Source organism: Sorex fumeus, unplaced genomic scaffold (genome assembly GCF_029834395.1).
Source record: "Sorex fumeus unplaced genomic scaffold, SorFum_2.1 ptg000091l, whole genome shotgun sequence".
Lineage (NCBI taxonomy): Eukaryota > Metazoa > Chordata > Mammalia > Eulipotyphla > Soricidae > Sorex > Sorex fumeus.
In genome coordinates, this window is record NW_026606148.1 from 2748486 (window position 1) to 2775276 (window position 26791).

At 46.3% G+C, this 26791-nt stretch overlaps 1 protein-coding gene across 1 annotated transcript in view; it reads right to left on the reverse strand.

Annotated features, from left to right (window-relative positions):
- Positions 1–26791, reverse strand: part of NTM (neurotrimin) — a 1044600-nt gene that overhangs the window by 661835 nt on the left and 355974 nt on the right. The gene's annotated exons all lie outside the window — the stretch shown is intronic.

Here is a 26791-nt window from a genome sequence, read left to right on the forward strand (position 1 = left end):
CCAATGGAGATGTTACTGGGCCCGCTCGAGCAAATCGATGATCAACGGGAGGGCCTTTACTTACTTTACTTTTATTAAATATTTCCACTCTCCATGAAATTCCTCTTAGGAAAACACAAGAATCGGGGAGACGTGGTGCCTGAACCACCTCATGCTTTATCACAGATGGCGCAGACGCAGGGAATTCCCATGATGTGCCTGAGAGTTCCCAGGTGGGAGGGAAGGAGGTGTTGGAAAGCAGTGGTCCCTCATGCCCCTTTCTGTGGATGAGTTCTGGAGACTACTCATCCTTCAAGAACAAGGAGCTTGTGCAGTTAGGAGGGACCTGACTCCTTTTGCAATTTTCACCTTCACTCTGTTACACAGATGCAGATGAGGGGGTTTCCATACTGAATTTTTCAGGAACTACTAAAACAAAGAGGCTACCTAGCCCTGAAGTTGCCCAAAGACATGAAAATCACACCCCATTGAGATGTAAAAACTGAGGCACCATTCAGAGAAGAGCAGACTCCGTCAGAAAAGGAGAAGCATCAAAAGATGCTACAGGTGACAATAGCAATAGGAAAGGACCACCAAGAACCCAAATAATAATGTTCCCATAATAACATCCAGATGAGCTTTCCAGGAGTCAGAAAACAGTAAGCCAAGGCGATTTGGAAGAAACCAACTTTGTAAAAGCATGGAAGTTGTGTTCTCCACCCTGGACTTTGGCCCACTTCTGGACCTGAGAAGTGGATTTCCTTTCTTTGACTCATTCTCTACCCTGGAGATTGTACTCTTGAATTTTCCCTCTGGAAAAGCTCATGTTTGCTCTTGAATGCATATCTCATCACTTTTTCTCTCTCTTCTCATTTCTGTAAGCACATTTCTTTCAACAAAACGATTTTACTTCACTGTTTCATCTCCTCCTAAAATTCTTTTCTATGAGGGAAGGTGATGATTCTGGAATGCCTGTGCTGAGGTTAGGACTAACTTTCCTTTCCTGCAAAGAGCCATTGCTTGCTCCAGCCTGAGTCCATGACCACTGAGAACTTGGTTGGGTGGTGGGGACCATGTCCTGAGCCTTGCAGAACAAGTAGACTTCAGGCGCATTTGACAGCTTCATCTCTGCTACAAAGGTGCTTATTGCAGACTGGCCCACATCGGGCATCTCTCCAGGTGGTTGAAGTGGGTTGAGCAGAGAGATATGAGCTCTGTTTTCTCCCTTACTCTCCACTTCATTCAAGTCAACTGCAAATTAAGGAGCTGGAGTGACAGTACAAGATTGTACAGTGAGCAAGTAGGGCATTTTGCTTTGTGAGTGGCCAACCTGGGTTTGATTCCTGGCATCCCATATAGTCCCCTGATCTTGCCAGGAGTGATCCCTGAGTTCAGAGCCAGGAATAAGACCTGAGTATGGCCAGATATGGCCCAAACTAACAAACAAAAAAACAGCTACAAGTTTGGGGGTGATAGATAGGGGTCAGTTGACCACAACAGAATTCATGAGCCACCTGGGCATCCCGATTTCTGGTGGGAAACAGGTCTCCCACTTGCCACAATCCTGGCAAACACTGGAAGACAATTTCAGGAATGTGTGAGAAGTCTGGAGGAAGAGAGCCCTACTATGAAATGTTTGCCTTTAGGAGGATTCAAGGAGAGGATTTATTAAGAGGGTAATAATCACAAGGAGAGGACCGAGGGCAGAAAGGTGTCAGGGAGACAAAACTAAGGGATAAACAAAACCACCTGACTCTATGGGTAAGAGGTCAAGGTGCCACTCTGTTCCTGCATAGATATTTGTGCCAAGAACTAGAAGACAGACTAGAATAAGCCAAAGGAGAGGACTCAGAAGACCTAGAGGGTGGGTTGGAGGGGAGTCAGCTCCCAAGATAGGGAGTTGAAGCCCATCAGAGTTTTGACAACATGAGTATTTGGGGGAGTCTCTAGTTTAGACAATGCAGTTGAAAAAAGAACATTCTCCATTTGTGCCTCAGTTTCCCTCTGGTGTATGGATATACAAAGTAAGCTGTTCAAAGCAGATGCTCTGACTTCTGCCAAATGGTTCTAATCATCTTCTCATATTTGTAAATGCTTTTGTCATGAGAGATGGCTCATTTTTCACCCCAATTTCACAGATAACAAAATTGAGCTGCTAAGATGAAATGACTTGGCTAAAATCACTGGAGCTAGTCAATAAGTGATCTAGTCAGGATTCAAGCTGATTTCTCCAGTTCTTTCCTGGGTCTCTAATTGAGTCTGTTCAAGGAATCTGTGTTCGCGTCATTGCATCCTTGTTTTCTTTTCTGATGGCATAAAAGAACGGTGACAGAAGAGACTGAAATTTAACATCTCATAAGAACATCAAGTGTCTAAGGCAGGGAGAAGAAAACAATGGCCCCTCTTTTATAATCCCCAGAGTGCCTTGAAAAATAAAGGTTATTTCAATGCCTAGAGTTATTAATGTATCAGTACACTCACAATTTCATCGGAAACTGTAAATTGTACGGGAGAGACAGACACATGTTTGCTGTTCGGCTCAATGGGAAAATTACACCACAAGGATCAAGAAAGGCAAATTCCGAGACCTGAGTACGGAACTGAGTCATATGCTCTGGGGCCTTTGTTCTCTTTCACTTTGCAACTTGCTCCTTCCCTGTGGCTGAAATTTCTGTCGCATCAATTTGACTCCATCCTTTGCCTACATACAAGCCCAGGGACCTCCCCACTGGAGGAGGCAAGAACCACCCTGCATCCTGGTCCCACAAAGGAAGTGTTACCCTCCAGCTCCGAGACTGTCCCCAGTGACTATCACAGAGAAAAAAATTAAGTGCTGCTAAGCCTGAAAGTAACTGTGTTTTGTTCTTCATCATTTCTACTCACCTTGTCCTTCAATTAGCATAAGTGGAGGAGAATATGAAGACTCCGAAAGAGAAGGCAAACGAAAGGGTCCCTGATGGATGACAAATTAAGTTCAAGGAGACTGTTCCCTCTCGTTCCCCCTCTCTGAACTCTGCCATCTAGTTATGACCCACCCAGCAATCCAGATGTAATGGGGGCACAGTGGATTAGAGGAAGAGCATATTCCCTCGAAAGACTTCCTTTGTTGATTTTTTTCCAGGAGCACACCAAACAGTGCTTAGGGGGTACCCCAGCTTGGGGGTGACTCTTGGTGGTGATCAGGGGACCTGTGGTCATGGGGATGTAATCCGGGGCTCCTGCATGCAAATTCCACACTCCAGCTCGTCAAACTCTCTTTGATGAAAAGTTAAGAAATTAAATAAGGGCTGGAGCAATAGTACAGTGAGTAGAGTGTCTCTGTCTTGCATGTGACCAGCCTGGATATCCCATATAATTCCCCAAGGCCTCAAGGACTGATTCTTGACTTCAGAGCCAGGAGCATAGACAGGTGTATTCCCTAAAACAAAAATAAAACAAAACAAGATAACAAGGGCTGGTGTGTCTGTTCAGAGGAATTTATTTTAGTCCAGGAAATTCTCATATTCTCCATAAGGAGATTCTCTATGGACTCATCCTAGCTGATGATGATGGAGAGAAGCTGAGGTGTGGTTAAACCAAGGAGAAGCTCTGAGGAGACAGAAGTGGGGGTTGTAATAGCAGCCAGTACATCCAGCATTGACAAGAACTTTCATTTTTGAGGGGTTTGAGGCCACAGCTGGCAGTGCTCAGGGCTCACTCCTGGTGGTGCTCAGGTGATGCCAGGCATGGAACAGAAAGTCAGCCAAATGGAAGGCAAGTGCTTTAAGTCCTGAACTATCTTGACAGCCCCTGCATTAAGCTGTCAAACTCTGTGTGCCTTCCGGGCTGCGTCCTCACTTTGGTTTCACCCTGCAGGGCAGGTAGTGGATTGAGAAACGCTCCTCCTCAAAGTGAAAAATGCACAAGGACCTGGCCCCGGCTCCCCTAACAGTGCTCCTTTAAGATACACTGAACTGGGTCAAATGGGACCTAAATTCCTAGTTTTTTGAGAAACATTCATATTGTTTTCCAAAAACACAAAATGTAGGGGGATAGAAAAAAGACACACCTAACTGGGTCTCATTTGGGATCTTTCAGCTACTGGGGATCAGCCTCAGGAATGACAGCCCCACACGGAACTGGACCGACAATAATCAAGAACAGAAGTGGTTTCTGGGCGCTCAACCAATCAGAAAGTCAGCATGAGCCCAGGGCAGACCCTTGCTGGGTGCTAGAGTGTTTTTAAAGAACAGCCCCCATTTATAAGGACAAGCAATCAACGTCCTGAATTGTCCTGGGGGACCCGCATCTGCATGTCCAGTGCAAGCCTTTGCCCCAGAGATTCTGTCACCCTGGAAGGTCTGGTCCATATTCTGTCTGCAGGGATGCAGACATGCGCATGAACTGAGGCTGAAGCCCAGTGCTCCCCAGGGCAGTGATCAGGGAGGAAGAGAGAGAGGCCAGGAGCCAGGGTCTCCCAGGCTTAGGGTACTCTCACCACCCTTTATACTATCTCCCCTCGGCCTGGAGGACGAGGCCTGAGATCAAGTAGGCTATGCCTGTTTCTCCAAATTGTTTCAGTCTGGAAAATAGCGCAATGCGGAAATTCTTCTCTTTGAACGTTTATTGTCGAACTCATATCCAGGGCCTTAATGGACTTCTCACTTCCCTTTACTTTCTCCAACAGGCTTCCTGCAATTGGTTTGAACGGAAATTACTGGCGATGTTTGAAATTGGGAAATTCTTTTCCCTAGGACCCTTCGTTTGCTGCTAATGGCAGTCATTTCTTTTATGTTTTTATTAACTTGAGTAGGGAGGAGGGGGTGATTTGCATGTTCTGTATTACAAACAATCATAATCTCTGTACAACTGTTTAGAGGGTGGGGGGAAATAAAACACCTTTCTGTAGATTTGCCAAAAATATATCATCAACTCACAAAAATATCAAGTCAATAAAGTCAATTATGCAGCGCCTTTGGATGGCAATTTATTTGTATGGCATTCAATCACCTCAGCACTTCCATATCTAAGATGCTTTATAAACATTAACAAATTAATTCTCTCAATGGCCCCTTGAAGTTAGAAATAATTTCCTCTGATTCACAGAAGGGGGGACCGGGAAAGGTTAAGAGACAGCCTTCAAGTTACTGAGAAAAACAGTACTTCGCATGCTAGGAATTCAACCAGGATTTGCTCAGAGGGGCTGAATCTGTTGAGCAAGAGCTTCCTGTGGAAGCCGCTGTTCAGTCTGACCTGAACAGAATCAGATGCTAGCAGATCTCAGCATCAGAATGTGCCTGAAGAAGATGGGAAACTCCCTAAATGCTGGATGGGTCCAGTTTGGGGAGGTCAGTACTTGAGGGACTATCCTGAATGCCATAGGTCTACTCCAAAGTACTGACTGAAAAACTGGAGAGTTGGAGGGCGAGTAAAGGCACCTGCCTTGCATGCAGCTCACCCCCACCATATGGTCCCGCCACCACATGGTCCTCTAAGTGCCTCTGAGTACAGCCCTGAAGTCTCTGAAGCACTGTTGGGGTGTCTGAGGGAGTCCCATAGCATCCTTGAGCTGCTTTGAGCTGCTTGCCCTGTTAGATGAGGATCACCAAGATCATCAGTTTGGGAGACCCCACCCAATCCCCCCCGACACACACACCAAAAAAAGAAAAGAAACTCTTGATATGAATGGGGCAGGGACAGAGTTCAGCAGTTGGGGGCCCTGGGATCCATATTCATTCTCTGACACCACATGCCCCCCAACTCCCATGTACTGCCAGGTGTGACCCTCACTGAAACCAACCCCCCATGTACCCAAAGGTTCGAGGAAACTTTCATTCTGCATCTTGGGCTGTAGACATAGAACGATCTGGTCACCCTCTCCAGGAGTGAACTCTGGGCACCCCTGAGCACTGCTCCTCAAACCTCTTGAGAAAACTCTCCTCTGTATCAAGCTGCAGGCTGTTCACATTTCCAGAAAAAAGCAGCCCAGCTTCTGCTCTGGCCCACACAGCTTCACAGTGAGGTGATCTTCACCTGAGCGCCCATTCCTCACCCCCAAGCAAGAAAGAACACGAAGTGTTCTATATTCATGGCAGCACTGGTCATAATAGCCAGAATCTGGAAACAACCTGAGTGTCCAAGAACAGATGAGTGGATAAGGAAAGAATGGCACATATACACCATGGAATGTTATACAGCTGTTAGGAAAAATGAGGTCATGGAAATTTGTCTATAAATGCACAGATGGACATGGAGAGTATCATGCTGAGTGAAATGAGTCAGAAGGAGAAGGACAGATATAGAATCACTGCATTTATTTGTGGGATATTTTTTAAAAGTATGAAACTAATATCCAAGACCAGGGAAAATGGGCCAGGAGGACTGGTCAATGGTGAGAAATTACCACAAAGGTGTAGGAGGTGGAGAGCAGTTAAGGTGGAGAAGGGACCATTGTGACAATACTAGTTGGAAATGATCACTCTGGACAAGAATTTAATGTTGAAGGTAGGTAAACAGATATATATGATAACCTTTCAGCACCTGTATAATGCCTAAAATGAGAGAAAGAGAAAGGGAAAGAGAAAGTGTGTGTGTGTGTGTGTGTGTGTGTGTGTGTGTGTGTGTGAGAGAGAGAGAGAGAGAGAGAGAGAGAGAAAGAGAGAGAGGTACCTTTCATAGAGGCAGAGGTGGTGTGGCTTGAAAGGGTGAGAGGGAAACTGGGGACACAGGTGCTGGGGAATTACACTGGTAGAGAGATGGGTATTGGAATATTGTATAACCGAAACACAATCATGAAGAGTTTTGTAATGCTCTATCTCACAAATAAAATAAAAGACCATTAAGGGCAGGCAGCCACATGTACATGGGGAGAGGCAGGAAGACATTGTCCTGCCTCTGACGCTCTCCCGGTGCCCAGCATCAGGACTTGGTGCTCATGATTCTGAAAGCATCTCAAATCTACAGTGCAAATCACCTCCCTGTGGCAGGTAGCTCAGAAGGTTCTAGAATTAGATTTGATTTGGTTGGACATTATTTCATTGTTTTTGCAAAGTTTTGACATTCCTGGTTTTAGGAAAATTGCATGTTGGGTTTTACAGTTCAGAGATGAGGGAAAGCTCAGTGACTGAGGCCATGGACCTGGCATGCTCAGGAGTCTAAGTTTGATCATTGCCAGGTATGAACCTCAAATTCACGAGCACCAAATATGACTGAGATGTGGCTGAACATTGAAACAAGTGGCTAGGTGGGCCCAGAGCACTTCTTCTTAGGAGGCCTCTAAAGTGATATATATATATATCACGATCACAATCATCCTGTTGTTCGTCAATTTCCTCAAGCAGGCACCAGTAACATCTCCTTCTTCCTAGCCCTGAGATTTTAAAACAGCCATTTCAATGCTCTTTCAGGATTAGGAGAATGAGACCCATCATTGTTACTGGTATTTGGCATATTGAGTATGACACAGAAAGTTTGCCAGACTCTGCCGTGCGGGCAGGATACTTTTGGTAGCCTGCCAGGTTCTCCAAAGGAAAAATAAGATAATAAGATGTCACGCAGCCGCAAATGTGGCCGCCCGCTTCCGGGAGCTAGGTTTTATAGTCTCTGCATCTTGGCCATTGATGGGACCAACCTGGCGCTGGTGGCAGCTGGTGGGTGTGATGCCTACCTACTGAAAGATGGGGGGTCTGGGTGAAGAAGGCCCAGTCCCAATTCAAGTAGGCTTGGAGACCTCATCCCTGGGACCCACATATATATATATATATATATATATATATATATATATATATCACATACATATGAAAAACTAAGGATGGGGGTATTTCATTTGAGTTGGCAAGCAGGAAATATGATTGCTATTGCCCAAAGTGCAGAGCCCCCAGAGACTTCCAATAACAACTCCCTGCCCAGCCCCACAACTCCCTCAGCACGGAGCCAGGCAAAGTCTCTGAGCACTGTTGGGTGTGTCCCAAAGAGGAATTTCTTTAATTTCTATTTTTGTCTATTGTGGGGGAGGGCCCTCAGTGGTTCTTGGGGTTTAGAGGTCCCTCCTGGCAACATGTTATCCAGTGATATGGGCCTGAGGGTTCAGTGTTCAGACTACTGTGTGATATTCCTAGGGCCCAGAGGAACTGGAGGTTACCAGGCCTACACCTGTATTCCTGGAGGGTCATGTGGCACCAGGGATGGAACTCTGGACCTCACACATTCAAGACATCTGCCCTGTCTTGTCCTTTGATCTGTCTAACCAACATTATATATATATATATATATATATATATATATATATATATATATATCACTGTACCACTGTCATCCCATTATTCACCAATTTACTTGAGTGGGCATCAGTAACATCTCCATTTGTCCCAGCCCTGAGATTTTTGCAGCTTCTCCTTACTTGTCTTTCCCAACGCTCCCATATTGGAGGCTCTTTCAGGGGAATGAGACCTGTTACTGTTACTGTTTTTGGCATATCATATACACCACAGGGAGTTTGCCAGGCTCTGCCATGTGGGCGGGATACTCTTGGGTAGATTGCTGGGTTCTCAGAGAGGCATGTATTTCCCTCTATGATTTGGAGCATAAAATGAGGCCCCCATAACCATGCTACCAGACTCCACGCCAGGCTGTTTTCACTAGGGGCGCCCCAGAGGAGTGCGGGTGAGAGCCCTTCCCAGCGCAAAGGACCCAGCCCCAGCAGACAACCTACACTACCTAACTGCTGCCACACTCCAGGCCGCTTTCCACACGCTCGGGTCAAGCCTCACATATGAATGAACATATTCCTGGATCATAAGACACATCATAAGACACTCCCTACCACCCATTTTCCATAGTTATCACACCATATTTGATGGGGTTCAGGCAGCAGGCTACAAATTATATATATAAATATACAAATTATATATATACACACACAAATTATTTAGTACAGCGGCAGGGCGTTTGCCTTGCACGCAGCCAACATGGCCGACCCAAGTTCGATTCCTCCGCCCCTCTCGGAGAGCCCGGCAAGCTACCGAGAGTATCTCGCCGGCACGGCAGAGCCTGGCAAGCTCCCTGTGACATATCCGATATGCCAGACACAGTAACAACAAAGTCTCCAATGGAGACGTTACTGGGCCCGTTCGAGCAAATTATATATATATATATATATATATATATATATATATATACACACACACACACACACACATACATATATATATATATATATATATATATATATATATATGGAGCCAGAGAGATAGTACAGCAGATAAGGCCCTTGCCTTGTACACAGACAACCCTAACTCAATCTCCAGAACCATACAGGATCTGCCAAGTTCTGCCAGGAGTTATCCCTAAGCACAGAGCCGGGAGTAAGTTCTAAGCACCCCTGGGCATGCCCCCTTCAAAATAGATTTATACTTAAATTATTGAGGCAACATTGGGCAATAAGAATATAAATTTTGGATTAAAGTTTTAGGGGTGCTGTTTTGTAAATCTAACCCTCACAATAGAACTTTTACACTATTTCTTCTTTAGTATTTTATAGCTAGGAAAATGATTTATAAAACAATGACTAGGCACCTAAAAAGTATATTCTGAGCGAACTGTTATTTTTCACATGTGAAAAAAATATTTTCATGAACTCCAGTGAAAGGCAACAGGAAAGGATCAATCATAAAATTAAAACAGACAGGGGCTGGAGAGAGAGAAGCGGGTAGGGCGTTTGCACACGGCCGACCCGGGTTTGATTCCCAGTATCCCATATGGTCCCCTGAGCAACTCCAGGAGTAATTCCTGAGAGCAGAGCCAGGAGTAACCCCTATGTATCGCCAGGTGTGACCCAAAAAGGAAAAAAAATAGAAAAAAATTATAACAGACAGACAAACACCAGCTAAAGGCTAACACCGATGGCCAGGCCTGGGGCCACCACCAAATCATAGCTGTGCTGAAGCTTTTTACTTAAATGCAGGGAAAGAAGGTACCGCTATAATTCCTACACACCCACATCACAATATTAGAACTGAGAGAATAAGCAAAGTAGGAGCTGGGCTGGTCTCTGCCAAGCACCAAGTGGGAGCTGAGATGTTGGCTGTTACCACTTCCGGGTCCCCTGCACAGAGGCCTCCTCACCTTAGCCTCCACGGAATGTTTTGGAACAACTCAGAGGACCCTAAGCAGTGCGGGGGAGTGAAGCCACAATGGCTGCATTCAAGACCAGTTCCTTTAGCCCGGTCCTACCTTCCCAACCCCTCCTACAAACATGGCTGAGTTATGGACAAGAGAACCCCATTGTGATTTCACTTCCGGGTTCTCACCTCTCACCTGGCTTCTTTATGACTTGTACATTAGCTCCCTGGCTCTTCCCTCCAGTAACATTAATAGCACTCACGTCAGTTTACCAGGGCTTCTCCTGCTTACATAGCTCCAGAGGAATGGAAACAGTATTTTCTGACTTTCTCTCTTGAACCTCACCCAGTGCTGACCGCAATGTCAAAATATCAGCAGTATATTTTTATCTTATGTTGGAAATGGCTAAAACCACAGTTTCTATTTTTGGCATAACTAAATTTTATAGCCCAAGAAAGAAGAAAATCATAATTCAAATTATAAATACAAAATAAATTTATTTGCTCATTAGTGGTGAGATATTTTCTTCAACATGGGAAAAATAAATAGGGTCCTGGAATGTGGCTCAATGGTTGAAGACCTTCCTCCCAGATCATGAGTACCAGAGTTTTGTGGGGTTTTGTTTGTTTGTTTTCTTTTTGGGTCACACCTGGTGATGCTCAGGGATTCCTCCTGGCTCTTCACTCAGGAATACTCCTGGCATTGCTTGGGGGACCATATGTGATGCTGGGGATTGAACCCGGGTTGGCTGCATGCAAGCAAATGCCCTACCTATTGCTCTAGTCCCAAGTACAAGAGTTTGATGGCCATCTGCACCACACATGCTGAGGAGGATCCAAGTGCACTATGTTGGGATACCTGCAACAACAATAAGTGTGTGACCCCCTGCCTCCCTCCCCACCGGCCACCAAGCATGCACCATCCGGTCATTGTGACACAGAAAAATGTCAATAAAATAGTGTTTCTCTCAATAAAAATAGCTGAACCGAAGGAATATAAAAATTAAAAAAAACTAAAGACAAGCAAAAAAGATGTCTCCTACAGAATCAGAAAATGTATTTTCATTAGAAATATTTCCTAAAAGTTCTACAAAATTTGTTCAGAACTTCCGCGCTTCAAGTTCCACTATTAAATTTATTACTCTGAGAAAGACAATAAATTATTGGGTTTTATTTTTATATATCTACAAAAATTAAGACAAATTATACATCTAAAGGTTGTCATTCACCCATACACCCAACATTCATCCATCCACCCCTTCATCTATTCATTCATATATCTATCTATCTATCCATCCATCCATCCACCCATCCACTATTCATCCATTTAAGTTCGCCTCTCTTCTTTGGGAGTCTTTGCCACTATGCTTTTAGTTGCAATCCTGCTTACAAACACATTGTTTGCAATATTGAAATATTGGATTCCCTGAAATATTTTTATTTTACGCTTTCATCAGAAACTGTGATAATCTGAATGAACATAGAGGGGAGAAGAGCTTTCAGAAACAACGTCTCAATTGTCAAAGATGATTAGAAATCAAGATGCTTTTCTGAGGCTGATATATTTGGAACTAGGGGTGAGCAGCATGGCTGGAGCTCAGCCCCCTGTTGGAATCCACTCGCCAAGCTGCGCTCAGCTCACAAGTCCGGTCGCTTCCCTGAGCCACCTGTCTCCCACACAGTCAAGCCTGGAGAGGGAGCTGCACGGGGCTGGGCAGGACGCAGACAAGCATCCTGTCTCTTAGAGGTCACAGAAATGATCCAAGATGATCAAAGCCCCATTGTGACAATTACGCCCTGCCCGAGCCGGCCCTGCCCTCAGTTCCAGCTGCCACATTCAGGGTCAATAAACTATTATTCTAACAGCTTTTCACAGCCCACTGACTCGAAATTGACTGCCTGCAGCTCTGTTTTACTGCATGGAAGAGGGAGAGAAGGAAAGAGGGGGAGACGGAGAGAGAGGCTGGGAAAGGGAAAGGGAGAGAGGAGAGGGAGGGAGAAGAGAATCATGAATGAAATGAGAGAACCTCCAGAAAGGGGGATGCAAGGGAAGGAAAGAGATGACTCTGGGGTTCTCTGCAAAAGTACCCCGAGTCTGCTTCTCTGTGCCCACAAAGCTGTGTGCAACCTGTTCTCCTCATGGGGCAGTGCTATCTGTGGGCAGCATGCAAATATTGGCACAGTAAGGACTGCACCCTCATTGCCAGTGTCATGGGACCACTTGTGGGTGTGTCCTGACTGGCCCCTGCCCCTCCAGGGCACCCTTATCCCTGTTTGATGCCGCCTTCTTCCTCAGAACTCAGTGGAAACAGGCACTTTCCATGACCCAGGTGAGGCAGAGGTGGTGCTGGGTTCTGAACCCTATTGTCAGGCAGCCCAGCAGTTGAGAGTAAGTGAAGGGAGAAGCCCCTCAGACTTGCTGAGTAGAGGGGTCACAGGAACCCCCAGATTTGCTGGAGGAGCCCTAATTCTTTGGCTTTCCCATCAAGGCAGACCGTTAGACATTGACTCCTGCATTGAAGGGCTGGGCATGCCGCCTTCTCATTAGGGTTCCCCTCCCACGGGACTCCTCCCTCATGGGAAATAGACCCTGCAGTTTCAGCTTCTGTCGATCTGTCATGTGTAAAGAGAGGAAAAACCAGAAACTCCAGCAGCCTTTGATCCCTGCAGACTGCCGTTCATTTAATGGCTGCTACAGTCCCCCCTGAGCTCTGAGCCCACAAGAGACCCCAAATACAGGCATCGTCCTTGTGAGCAGCATTGACCCCCTCCGCATCCAGGGACTGGGAAGCAAACAAGACATTCTTTAATATCATCACTGGCTCCAGCTCATGAACCTGAGCTCCCAGGATTGTCAAGGCCTCCAAGGACATCTAGAACCAGAGAAAGAGTGTGGGAAGGCTGCCTGGCACCCATGTGGCCGCATTCTCCTGCAGTGAGGTTCAGCATATGTCCCAGAGCAGAAACGCCAGAATTCCCACAGCCTCCCCATGGCAGGGTGGGGGAAAGCCCTATTCCAGAGCATTGCTGGTCCATGATGGAGTAAGTGCCAAGTTTGGTGTTGGAACCCCAACATGCTCGATCTCAAAGTTAACCCTGTGTAGTTTTCATGTGATTTCACACCAACAAAATGAACGGTTCAGATGATTTTCCCAGCTGTCAGCAGCTATTAATACTGGTTTCTTTAAATTAAACAAACCAAAAAAAGTGGTGTCGGTGGGTGGCAAGGGAAAACGAATGTCCCTCCTCAAGGCATTGGACACGGCTGTCTCTAAGCCTCTCCTCTAAGCATGGTATGTGTGTGTGGGGAGGAGGGTATCCACCCCACTCAGCAGATCAAGGAAGAAATGAACAGCAATCCAGAGCAAGGCGAGGCTGCAGAACACCTCCCTGGAGCTCCAGTTCAATCAGAGAGACCAGGAAACCCCATGGTTGAGCTTCTGCTCCTGGGGGGAGCTGTCCACACTGGCCAGGTGGACTTGCCTATAAAGTGTATCCAAACACTCCTCCCTCCACACACTCGGCACTGGGACCCAACCGAGAGTGCTCACCCCCTTTGTAAGTAGAATTTGCAGAGGACAGAACCAATAGTTTTCTTTGCAGAGGACAGAACTGAGAGTTTTTCCCTGCAAAGGACAAAGCCGACAGCTTCCATGCAGAAGCAAGTACCTGGTTTACTGGTGAAAAGCAGAGGGTGTTGGTGGCCAGCAATCCCTGTCTGCTGATTGATACCATGCGACAGCAGTGGAGCCTGTGGGAGGTCCTCCCAGTGGACACAAGATTGGACTACGAGAGGGACACGGGGCTTTTCTGGACCCCCCCCCGTCCCACCATAGGCTCATAGTCCTGCAGCTCCAAGTGAGGCCCTCCATCTCCATTGCTCTACAATGTTTCCTGTTGGTTCTTTCCTTTTCACCCATTCTTACTTCGTATTATTAATTCACAGGAACCAGTTCTCAGAATCAGTCTCTCAGGAGCAGTGTCTCCAGCCCTTGTTGACGCTGGCAGGGACAGTGCTGGTACCCAGCCCCCTACCCTGCCCAAGCACTCCCACACTATAGCAAAAGTGTGCTCCCCAAGAGTGTGAACCCCGGATCACTGGGTTGTTTGCTCCCTCCGCCCCATAAGAAGGTTTTCTGGTCTCTCTACTCTATGCTCTTGCTCTGCTGTGTGTGCAGACCATAAGGGCATTGTCATTGGCCCTGGGGAGCACCAGAGAGAGACAAAAGTCAGGGGTGCAAAGAGTCTTCTTTGATCTACAGTATAATTAAAGCATGTCCAGAGACATGAAAATTTGGCTCCTACGCCAACAGATTTTTTCTGTTTTGTTCAGAAATTTTATGTCAAAAAAGAGTAAAAGAGAGAGAGAGAGAGAGAGAGAGGGAAAAAAGGATTGAGCTTCAGAAACCAAATTGGGCAGGGGAAAGGAAAGATGAGGAGGGAAGTGGGGGTGGTCTGGGGTGGTGGCTTGGGTGTTTTGGGGTGAGTTGGAGGAGAACAGGAAGCAAGTTTATCCGGTTTCTCCTTCCAGGGCAGAAATGAAGAACTGCTGCCCCCAAGAAGAAAAAGAGTAAACACAGGATAAGCTCACTTATATGTGGTCTTCAGAATAACTGCATAAGGGGAGGCAATGGTTTAAAGGGTGGATATCTAGATGACCCTGGGCCCCAGATTACAGGGAGGAGAAGGAAAGAAATAGTAGAGGGGACAGGGAGAAGAGACAGATGAGAAGCAAGGGGGCGGGGGCCAAGGAGATTCAGGGACATCAGGGGTTTTAAGGGATGACAGCTAAATACCCAAACCACAGAGTCAATCACACTGAAATCATGAGAGCCAAACTTTCACAACCAAAGTCAGAAAGGTGCCTGTCAAGAGGGCAGGCTGTCCCTGGGAGGGAAAGGGTGTTGCTCCCTTCTGCCTTCCCTCCCCCCCCCCCACCCCCCAGCAGCAAGGTGGCCGCCTCCTCAGAGATTATAGGAAAGCCAGGTATGAGCCGGCAGTGATGGGGCAACTGCAGACTCATGGGAAGGGGGACGGTACTGGCTCGTCCTTCACATCCTACCGATGTCATGAGTTGCCCCCCATGAGCAGCTCTCCGGCACAGCCATAACACCAGATGCACAGAAACCAATCTCGTAATTATCTGGCTCTTTGCAGAAATCCAAAATCGTGAGGCCGCTATTGCGGTCACGCGAGATTATATGATTCTCATAACCAGCTATAGAAACAAAGTATTTCACAATGCCTTTTCAGCAATTCTGATTGTTGGGTGGGAAATTCTAAACAATAATGGTGCATCTTTTGTCGAAATAATGAATGTAATCAATGTAGAGAAGAGTTAAATGGAAATCATCTGCCTCACAGGCATTGGGAGGGGTGGGAGGGGGGTATATTGGGGGTTTTGGTGGTGAAAAATGAGTACTGGTGAAGGGAGAGGTGTTTGGTCATTGTATGACCGAGACTTAAACCTGAAAGCTTAGTAACTTTTCCCACAGTGATTCAATAAATAAATATAAGAAGAAAAAATAAAATTATTAAAAAAAGAGGGCAGGCTGGATGGGGTATGAGGGGTTGGGAGGGAACCTGGGAACTTTGGTGGAGGGAAGTTGACACTGGTGGTGGCTCCAGTGCTGGAACATTGCATGTCTAAAACCCAACTATGAAGAATTTTGTAAATCACAGTGCTTTAATACAAATATATTTTTTGAAAAATGAAATTGCGGGGCTGGAGAGATAGCTCAGCGGGTAGGGCATTTGCCTTGCACGTGGCCGACCCGGGTTTGATTCCCAGCATCTCATATGGTCCCCTGAGCACCACCAGTAGTAACTCCTGAGTGCAGAGCCAGGAGTAACCCCTGTGCATCGCCAGGTGTGACCCAAAAAGCAAAAAAAGAAAATAGAAAGAAAAGAAAAGAAAAAGAAAATTGCAGTGGAAGATGCCCCAAAGGTGGGTAGGAGGGTCAGACAGATAAGGAGGAGCGGGGAGCCCAGACATGGCCCCCAGCTCCCTGTGTCCTCCCCAGGACTGGGATGGGCTGGGAAAAGCAGAGCTGAGGCTTTGCTGAAAGCTCCGGAGGGCTCATGAGATCATAAGGAAGAAAAAGCAGAAAATCAGCCTTGTGGGGGCCAGGTGGAAGTAGAAGGGCCGAGAAATGAACAGCACGGTGGCTTCCCTTCCCTCCTACCAAGGTGATGTGAGGGGGCACACACAGAACCTCTTTGCCTTCATCACCAAGGGTTAGCCTGGGGGCATGCCCCCCCATGCACTGAGCACCCCCCCCCCCCCACATCTCATGTCCTCTCTTCAGGGTCACTGGACTCAGTCACTCCCAAGACCAGTTCTGCCTCTGCAGTGACCTCTGCCCAGGGATTTTCTCCACACCCAGTGCTCCATCACTTGGGGTCCTCCAGCCCTCCTTCTCCCTGACCCCTAGCATCTGGCAGCTGGGTCTCCGGCTGGACCCACATTCTGGGTTTTTTTTTTTTTTTGTAATTTTATTGATTCACCGTGAGGTAGTTATAAGCTTTCATGTTTGGGTTACAATCACACAATGATCAAATACCTATCCCTCCACCAGTGCACATTCCCCACCACCAATATCCCCGGTATACCTCCCCCCTTCCCACCCTCCCTCTGTCTCCATGGAAGACATGATTCCCCACAATCTCTCTCTACTTTTGGGCATTATGGTTTGCGATACAGACCCTGAGAGGTTATCATGTTTGTGGACCCACATTCTGAATAGAAGTAGGAACCTCCCAGGCCTTTGAAGGAGCAGATATGACTGTAAGGCCCCTGACAATTGTCACAATGGACTGCGGATGGAAAGCTGGGAAGGAAGCCGTTCCCGGCAGAGGATTCTTCAGCTCACAGTGACTCCTTGTTCAAGGCAATGCAGGTCACACACTTATGTAAGACCCTGATCGCTCCCCTGGGGACCATCAGCTGAGATGGATCCGCCTCCCTCCATCAAGAAAAGCCAATTCCGTCCTCTTCCTCCTTCTCCATCTTCTCCCCTCCTCTCTCTTTCAGCTCCCCCAGAGAAGCCGGGGTAAATCATGCGATTTTAACCAAATTGAGTTAAGCTCAAATCTTCCTGCTCCTTTCTCTGTCCCCATACCCTCAGCTGCCTTGCCAGGCATGGAGAGGCTTTTGGCAGCTGTGGGGTGTACCTCGAGGTTGACAGCATCCCTGCACCCTCTCCAGCTGATAAACTGTCAAATGAGATGAAACGAAGGTGTGATGTGGATCCCGCAGACACGGTGCTGATGGATGAGAGAAAGGGAAACACAGGAGGCAGGGGTGGCCAGCCCAGCTTACAGGGGGCGCTGAGCCTGTGGGACAGGAAGGGTGGGTCAGACACTCCAGGTCAGAGTCAGCCACCCCTAATAGACCGCATCTAACAAGGATCTGGCCCTTGTGAACAGTGAAATGCACCTGCTGGACAGGTGGAGGATGGAGAAGGTGTGTGTGCCCACTGGGTGGTCTGTATGTTTCCATGGCATTTTGCATATAGAGTGGATGAGTGACATGGAAATGACATCAAGTTCTAGGACTGGGCAGACCGAGTTTGTGACCTGAGGAGGATGACCTTGGCCAAGACTTTCTCCAAGCTGGTCTCTGCATGCTGGAAATCATGGCTATAATGTCAGGGTCAGGAGCCAGAGTTCCCCACAGACCTGGGCAGGAAATGCCCAGGAGGGAGGACTGTCTGGAGGACATGCAGCTCGAGTCTCTGCAGCACTAGATACTCAAGGATCAGGACAGGTGGGGCATGGAAAATGTGTGTGTGCATAATGGACCCCTGACACCCAACCTAGCTGTCTTTCTTGTTCACCTATGAAGGGCCTAGCAACACTGACCTGATCACAAGGTTAGCAGAAAGGTGAACCGAGTCAAAGGGCTTTTGCAACACCCAAAGAAACTGGATCTGACCCATTTGACCCAGCAATACCACTCCTGGGAATATATCCCAGAGAGGCAAAAATGTATAGTCGAAATGACATCTGCACTTGTTTGTTCATTGCAGCACTCTTTACAATAGCCAGAATCTGGAAAAAACCTGAGTGCCCAAGTACAGATGACTGGTTAAAGAAACTTTGGTACATCTACACAATGCAGCATGTTAGAAAAGATGTATGTAGCTGTTAGAAAAGATGAAGTCATGAATTTTACATACAAGTGGTACCACATGGAAAGTATGACGCTAAGCGAAATGAGTCAGAAAGAGAGGGATAGACATAAAAAGATTGCATTCATCTGGGGGACATAAAGTAACAAAATAGGAGATTAATACCCAAGAATAGCTGAGATCAGCACCAGGAGGATTACTCCATGGCTTTGAGGCCAGCCGGGCATTCTAGGGGGAAAGGGCAGCTCAGATAGAGAAGGGAGCACCAAATAAAGGGTGTTTGGAGGATCCTCCCAGGAGGGGAGATACATGTTGAAAGTAGACTATGGACTGAACATGATTGCCACTCAATGCCTCCCTTGCAGACCACAACACCAAAAAGGAGAGAGAGAACAAAAGGGAATGCCCTGCCACAGAGGTAGGGTGGGATGGGGGGACGGGGGGTGGAAGGGATGCTGGGACCCGCGGTGGTGGAGGATGGGCACTGGTGGAGGGATGGGTACTTGATCATTGTATAATCAAAACCCAAGCACAAAAATTTGTAAGTCTACAACTGTACCTCATGGTGTTTCACTAATAAAAATTTTTTTAAAAAAAAGAAAAGACACTGGAGCTAAGGGGGCAACACCACGATGTGATCCCTGGCACCGCATATGTTTCCCTGAACACCACCAGGGGTCACTCCTGAGTTCAGAGCCAGGACAAGCCCCTGAGCAGCACCAGCTGTGGTGCCACAATCCCGTGGAGAGAAAATAAAGCATACAATAAACACAGGTGACCATTGACATTCCACCAAAGAGAATGAGCCACGACATGTTTTCATGTGGTCAAACTCTTTGACCAGGTAGACACAAAACAAATTGCCAGCTCCAGCCACTTCTTACTTCCCCCCACCTGGTTTCGGTTCAGTCAAACGCCTTCCCCTCTGACCTTTAATATCTATTTGTTCCCTCAATATTGATTGTATGTTTTGCAGGGACAGCCATTTTACTTGGACTTTTTTCACACACCATGGAACGATAGCACAGTGGGTATGGCTTTTGCCTTGCACACAGCTGACCCGGGTTCAATTCCTCCGTCCCTCTCGGAAAGCCCGGCAAGCTACTGAGAGTATCCCACCCACACATCAGAGCCTGGCAAGCTCCCCATGGTGTATTCGATATGCCAAAAACAGAAACAACAAGTCTCACAATGGAAACGTTACTGGAGCCCGCTCCAGCAAATCGATGAAAAATGGGAGGACAGTGCTACAGTGCTATGTCTGAATATTATGTCCATTTTTCCAGATGGAGAAACTGGGGAGTCAAACTTGACCAGAGCACAAAAAAGGGGGGTGTAGGGGAAAACCCCCACCTTCCAGCCATTCTAAGCTGTGGGTGGGGAGGGGCAGCCATGCAGGATGGTAAGTACTGCCAGCATCTTGCCCGAGGGGGACCATCTTCCATGGAACTCTCAGAACCAAAGTCTTTTCTTCTCTTCATCATTTTTTTCTGCCTTGCAGCAGATTTTTGGCAGGATCAGCTAAATAAGTGTTATACAATCTAGCACCTCTTGAGACCTCAGTGGCAAAAAGGCCACTGAACAAGAAAGAAAATTTTCAAGTTCTCGGGAAGGATTTTTGCCACCTCTTTGTACTTTGTCTTATTAGCACCTTCACGAAGAAGACAGCCCTTGAATATGTTTCCTTGGATTTCTCCTTAGCTGTTCTTACTTAGTCTCCTTAGTATTGTCCTTGGTGTTGTTTTAATTATTCTTCCTGCTTATGATTGGATTTTAATTTTCCAAACAGCCCCTGGGTGACGATGAAGAAATAATAAAAAGAGGTAGAGTAGTGATGACTGTGAAGAATGTGTTGCTCATGGTGCTGATGTAGTCGATGGGCTTATTAATAATGGTACTCAGTGGCGATGAGGAGGGAGTTCCCTCTTACAATCTCAGGGCATTTGAGAGAAAGGGAGAGTAACCAGTGCACTCTCTCATGTCTTGGGCTAAAGCACAGAGGAAGAGGTCGAGATAAACAGTGTCCTTACCCCAGAGGAAGAGAGACCTGGACAGCCCAGCTCGTACACAGGGAATAAGGTGGAACCATGAAATGAGTGGTAGGTAAGGAAAGAGTTAAGACACATGTGTTGAGGTCCCGAGGATGATCAAGGCGCTTCTTTAGGGTGAGACCACATCCCCTTTACTCCTGGGTACCTACTTCATATGCTATCAAACAAAGGTCTGTATATGACAAGAATGCAGGAAGAGAGAGAGGGAGGGAGAAGAAGAGGGAGCTAAGGAAGGAAGGAAGGAAGGAAGGAAGGAAGGAAGGAAGGAAGGAAGGAAGGAAGGAAGGAAGAACTCATCAGGACAGAAAAATAAATCCACATCAGAAGGGAATTGAGGTAGTGACTGAATCACATATTTCAGAAGCATTATAAGGACCGTGACCATCAGCTGCTCCCAAACCAAGTTCATTTGTGGCATGACCATTCACAGAACTCTCCCAGGAAGTACGCCTCTTCCCTGGGGAATAAGGTGGTAGAATTTGGGATGGGAAGCTCTGTCCCCCAACCTTTTCTTCCCCTTGGACAGGAATGACTGTTGTGCCCACCAAGCTCTTGCCACCGGCTTCCATTTAAGAAACTTTCAAGTGGCCAATAAGTTATCCCCAAAATTCACTGTCTGAATGCAGATGCAATTCTGAACAATAATGTTTTTTGTAACATTATTCATAATAGTAGATAATTAGAAAACTATCTTAATGATCAACAATGTGGGATAATAAATAAATCATGACTCATCCATATGATACATTATTATGTACCTATTAAAATAAGATAATCAAGAATAAATTTTAATGGCCCTGAGAAATATGTGGATGTTATACAGTAGGGTGTGGGGAAGATGGGAAAGGAAAAACTAGAGAAAAATAGGAAAGGAGGAGAAAGTCCTTGTTTCAGAAAATAAGAGTAGGGTGGGACCAGACGAATAGTACAGTGGGTTAGGCACTTGCCTTGCACATAGCTGACCTGGATTGTATGCCCAGAACCCCATATGGTCCCCTGAGCTCACCGGGAGTGATCTCTTAGTAGTGAGCCAGTAGTTAAGCCCTGAGCAGTGCTGAGTGTGGCAAAAAAAAAGAAGAAAGAAAGAAAGAAAGAAAGAAAGAAAGAAAGAAAGAAAGAGAAGAAGAGAGAAGAAAGAGAGATTAAGAAAGAAAGAAGGGAGGGAGGGAGGGAGGGAGAAAGGAAGGGAGGAAGGAAGGAAGGAAGGAAGAAGGAAGGAAGGAGGAAGGAAGGAAGGAAGGAAGGAAGGAGTGGAAGAAGGAGGAAAAGAAAGAAAATGAGAGCAAAATTGATTCACAGATTAAACCCACCTTGATCACTGGTTTAAGATTTGGACTTGGTTCCCAGAGATGGAGCAAACATCAACATTTCTACATAAAAAGTCACAAAGCTGCCAACTGATATGGAAATAACAATTTCTATTAAAACAAGGCTCCAATATTTGCTTAATAATTATATTCATCATGCTTATTCTACCTATTCACAAATGATTAGCACTGTAATAATTCTAATGTCAAACATTGTATTATACCACCGGAATCAATCAAGAAAAAAAGAGACTGAAATATATCATCAGTAACAAATGATTAAGGAACTAGAGACTTTAATTTTCCCAGGTAGGATATGTTATTTTTCAGCACAGATGAATATTACTAATTATTTCATTCTTCTCCGAGAGTGCTGTTTCATAATGCAGAAAAAAATAATTGTAGCTAATTTTTCCCTTCTCAGTTTTCTATAACCAATCAGTGTTTTCACATTTGTGAGTTCGTTATACAATTTAGATGTTATTAACATTTGTTTTTATATCGAACTTTGTTTCCAATATTGTTCCATATGTAAATATGACAGTACAAGCATTTCCCTCACACTTAAAGATAAATGAGAGGATATTTTATATTTATATCAGTTTATAAAAAAATGAATTTTAAGAAACACAAATAATGCACATAATGTAATTTATAAACATGGACCAGGCATTATGGACAAAGAAGGTCACACAAATAGACATCACCAAGAATTATGGGTCTGTGCTCTCAGAGTAGCAATTTAGGCAAGAGACATAATATAGCTCCAGCCTGAGATGCTGAGACTTTCTGTGAACAAAAAGACCCAGGGACATCAAAAGTACGGGAGCATTTTATCAAAATGACAATTGATCAATTGCCTTAAAATGCCCCCTCCTGCAATCTTACAGTGAGAAAATCAGTTCCATGAGGCAACCGGCCACCTCCGTTGACCCTGGGGATGAGAAGGCGACAGGCGTTGGGCATTTTCTAGCATCCCATCAGCGGGCTAAGGGGCCAATTAAAGAGTGTGGCAACGAGGGGAAAGAGGCTATGGACTCCAGAGTTCCTGACTTAGCCCTGGGGGTAAAATTAGCAAAGTATGTTTAAAAACAGAAACAAGATTCTGGATTTGGTGCTTTTGATGGGACTCAAGACTGGCTACAGCACATCTCCTTAATCCTCAGGGTCTCCCTGGATGGTGGGATCTGCAAACATCTTCACTTTACAGATAGTATGGGAAGCCCAGAGTGGAAGAGCTGTTGGAGCTGGAAATGCTTGCCTGGTCCTACCCCGCAGGCTATGCCAACAAATGGTGCAAGATTAAATGGACAGTACAGAAGGATGCATGGGGCATAGAACAGACAACAACAACCGCCAAACACGCAGCCTGAGAAGCCTTATGCAGAGGCTAGGTAGCCCCCCTGCCTTCGGAGAATGCAGTCATGAGGTCCAGCCTGCCTGTTGCTGGCCAGGCGGTGAATTTCTTCGAGGAAGCTTTGCAGCCAGCATCCAGGGCCAATTCCATTCTGATTGCTTCCACTAAATCAAGAAGAAAATTGAAAAGATTGACAGATGCACAGAGCAGCTTGCGGGGAAAGTGTGGCCAGGGTTCCCGGGGCACCCCGCCCTGACCTTGATTTTCCATTAATGGATCTGGGTGAGAGTCAGTTGTGTTTGAAGCTGCATAAAATGAACTGAAATAAGCTGGATGAACAGAAAGGGTTCAGGGCCCTTTCTAGAGGAACGCACCATTGATGGAATAACATCATCTACAAGGAAAACACTCTGATCCCAGACACAAGGGGTGAAGAGCATCCAAACCGCCACGTTGAACCTGTCAAACGGTGTGGTGGGAGGGGAAGGGAGGGGCGCCAGGAAAACTAGCTTATGTAATCAGTCATTTCATATCATGCCACCACAAAGGTATATCCAGTGGACATAGATCATGGGCCAGTTGGGGTGATAGCAGGAGATAAAATGAAGCCCCCAACCAAGCAATATCTCTCTCGTGCCCCTGCATCTATGCCCAGAGCAGGACAGCAAAGGGCCTCACTCATGCACACATGGCCATGAGCAGACACTAAGGAAAGCCAAGGGACAGGGAGTCCCTGGGGTATAGTTCTAGAGAGGCCCAGTGATAGAGACATGGCAACTGACCCAGCAAGGGCACACAGGTGACAGGGCTCCAGCTGCAGCTTTCACATACACTGGACACATACACTGGAGACACAGAAAGAACAGCATAAGGACAAGACCAGGCCACTGTACACTGGAAGGAGGCAGATATCCTGGGGACAAGACCAGGCAGCATGGATGAGTGGAATTCACTTATGGTTCACCAGTCAAAAGAGAGGCCCAGACACTGAGGTGGGAGTCCTGGTATGTCCACTTAAATTGTGCCATAAACTTGAACTTCTTTGGCGGGAGCATGGCACATCAGGTGGTGGTGCTCAGAGATTATTCCTGACTCTGCCCTCAGAAGTCACTCCTGGAGAGCTTGGGGTATCATATGGGGTAACAGGGATGGAAACCAAGTTGGCCGCATGCAAGGCAAGCACTCTACCTGAGTACTATCTCTCCAGACCCCTAAACTTAAACCACTTAGAATTTTGAGTTTTGTCTGCAAATCTTTCGTGTATTTCTCAAGAGTCCTCATGACCAGGAATAAATCTACTTTGGGGAGTAATACTAACCAGACAAGCAAAATCCTTATAACCACCTGAAAATGGAATTGATCTGCATGTCTTTGCTCTAAAGAAAGTTGGGGAGCATAGAGGCAGGTAATAGCCCCAAAGTTGGGGATCTTTCCCCTGGTCCTTCAAATAGAACAAATTTGGGCCAGAAAGATAGGTGAGGGATTATGGCACTTGCTTTGCATGAAGTAGAACCTGGTTCAATCCCTGACATCAAACATGATCTCCTGAGCACCAGGATTAATCCCTGGGCACAGAACCAGGAATGGGCCCTGAGTACCACCAGGTATGGCCCAAACACCCCAGTAAGTTAAAAAAAATATAGAGTGAATTTGAGGTTAAAATGTGAGACCCCCCAAAAAAACAAAGCAAAGGAGAGCACAGACTGAGACCCAACATTCAGGAGTCTCCCACTACTGTTTCTCTGAACATTTAAGGAGAACAATACTAGCTACAGCAGCAGTCAAGTATGCCAGGGATTAAAACCAAGAAGAAAACACAAGCTGTTTAACAGTCCAACATAAGGACTTTAAGTTTAGGTCACTGCATAGAAGAACTGCACTCATTTGTGGAATATAAATAACGTAATATGAGATTGACACCTAAGGACAGTAGACACAAGGGCCAGGAATATTGCTCCATAGTCGGAAACCTGTCTCAGGAGCTGGGGGAGAAGGCAGCTGGAATAGAGAAGGGATCACTAAGTCAATGATGATTGGAGGGATCGTTCGGGGTGGGAGAGGTGTGCTGAAAGTAGATAAAGGACCAAACGTGATAGCCTCTCAATATCTGTACTGCAAACCATAATGTCCAAAAGTAGAGAGAGAGAGTATGGGGGAAATCGTCTGTCATAGAGGCAGGGGGATAGTGGGGGGGGCGGGATGCTGGGGACATTGGTGGTGGAAAGTGTGCACTGGTGGAGGGATGGGTGTTTGATCATTGTATCACCAAAACTCGAACATGAAAGCTTTGTAACTGTATCTCATGGTAATTCAATTAAAAAAAAGTTTCAGTCTCTGACTCTAGACTTGGTCATTGCACTGTCTGGGCATGTGCGCTCTAGGCCTGGCATCATATTCCCAGCCCACACGACTGTTTCTATAATGACACTTGGTGAGAACTCACTGAACAATGACAACCTCTTCCTGGAAACCATTTTACTTCTGAGATAAAACAATGTCCTCTAAGAATGCTCTCTGAAGTCCTCCTCTGTGTGAGTCTGACCAGTGCTCTCTCTTTTGATAAACTGACTTTACTTTTCCTACCTCATTTCATACCCTACTAATGCTTTTACCACCCATGGCTTGGACCCAGCGGGATCTGGGTTCAAGCACCTCCTCCCAACCCTAACATGTCACTGTGGAAGCAGACCCAACTTCATTCCTCATCAGGGAAATGGAAATTAAAGCCATGGATGCCACTTGACTCCCCCTAGTCTGGCGAGGTGTGGTCAGAATGCCACCCCCCACATGGGTGGTAAAGACACAAGGAAGTTGGTGTCCTGGTCCCTTGCTGGTAGGGAGATGACATGGCGAAACCACTGACAAATAGTGTTAAACCCTTCATAGTGTTAAACTCGGCAGTGCACTTCTAGGTATACATCCAGGAGAAATGAAACATATCCTACTTATGCCCACATGCACCAAGTAACACGTCTGTGACTGTCCTAACAGCATAACGAGTGAGAGGGCCAAGGTGGAAACATTCCAAAGTTCCCTCAACAGGTGAATGAATCCAATGAATGTGGCATATCCATACAGTACAATGTTGTTTAGCCAAAAGGGGGAAAAAAATTAAATAGCAGCATTGGTTAATGCTACAAAAGGATGCAGCTTGGGACTGTGCTAATTTGAGATGATGGGCATGTCAAACGTGCAGTGCTGAGTTTGACATGTAAAGGAAATGTCCAGAACCGGCTCATTGTCGGGAAATAAAGTAATAGCTAGTTGCCATAGGCCGGGGAGAGGGAAACAGAAAATAATTGCTCATGCGTATAGGGATTCTTTGGGGAATGGTAAAACACTGTGCAAACAGAATACACTAGAATGGTGCACTTCAAAGGGGCATGTTTTGTATGTTGATTATAAATTGACTGTGAAAAGGAACTTGCTCCAGAACAAGCTCTGGCACTAACTCCCATCTCCTGTGGCCCCCCACAGCCTCAAGAAGTCAGGACTAGGGAGGGTCCCCACTGGGCAGCTCATGTGCCCCCTCTGTTACAGTCCTATTCTGGACACTTGCTGAGCACTCAGCCCTGCACCCCAGTGCACTGTGGACTTGTTTTGCAATAGTATCCCATGTCATCTGCCAGGCACCGAGTCACTGAAAATCTCTATGTAAAGGATCATGTTGCTTTTGAGTGTGGCACATCCCTGAGGTCAAAATGGTCCTAAATTGATACTACGGCAGTTATACCATGATAACCCAACCCTAACCCAGCTCCTACCCTCCGTGCCCTTCCCAGAGCTCAATGCTCCATGTTCAGAACTAGTTCCTGCTCTCACCATAACTTCTCTCAGAGTGTTCACACCACCTTCAGCAATGTGGTCT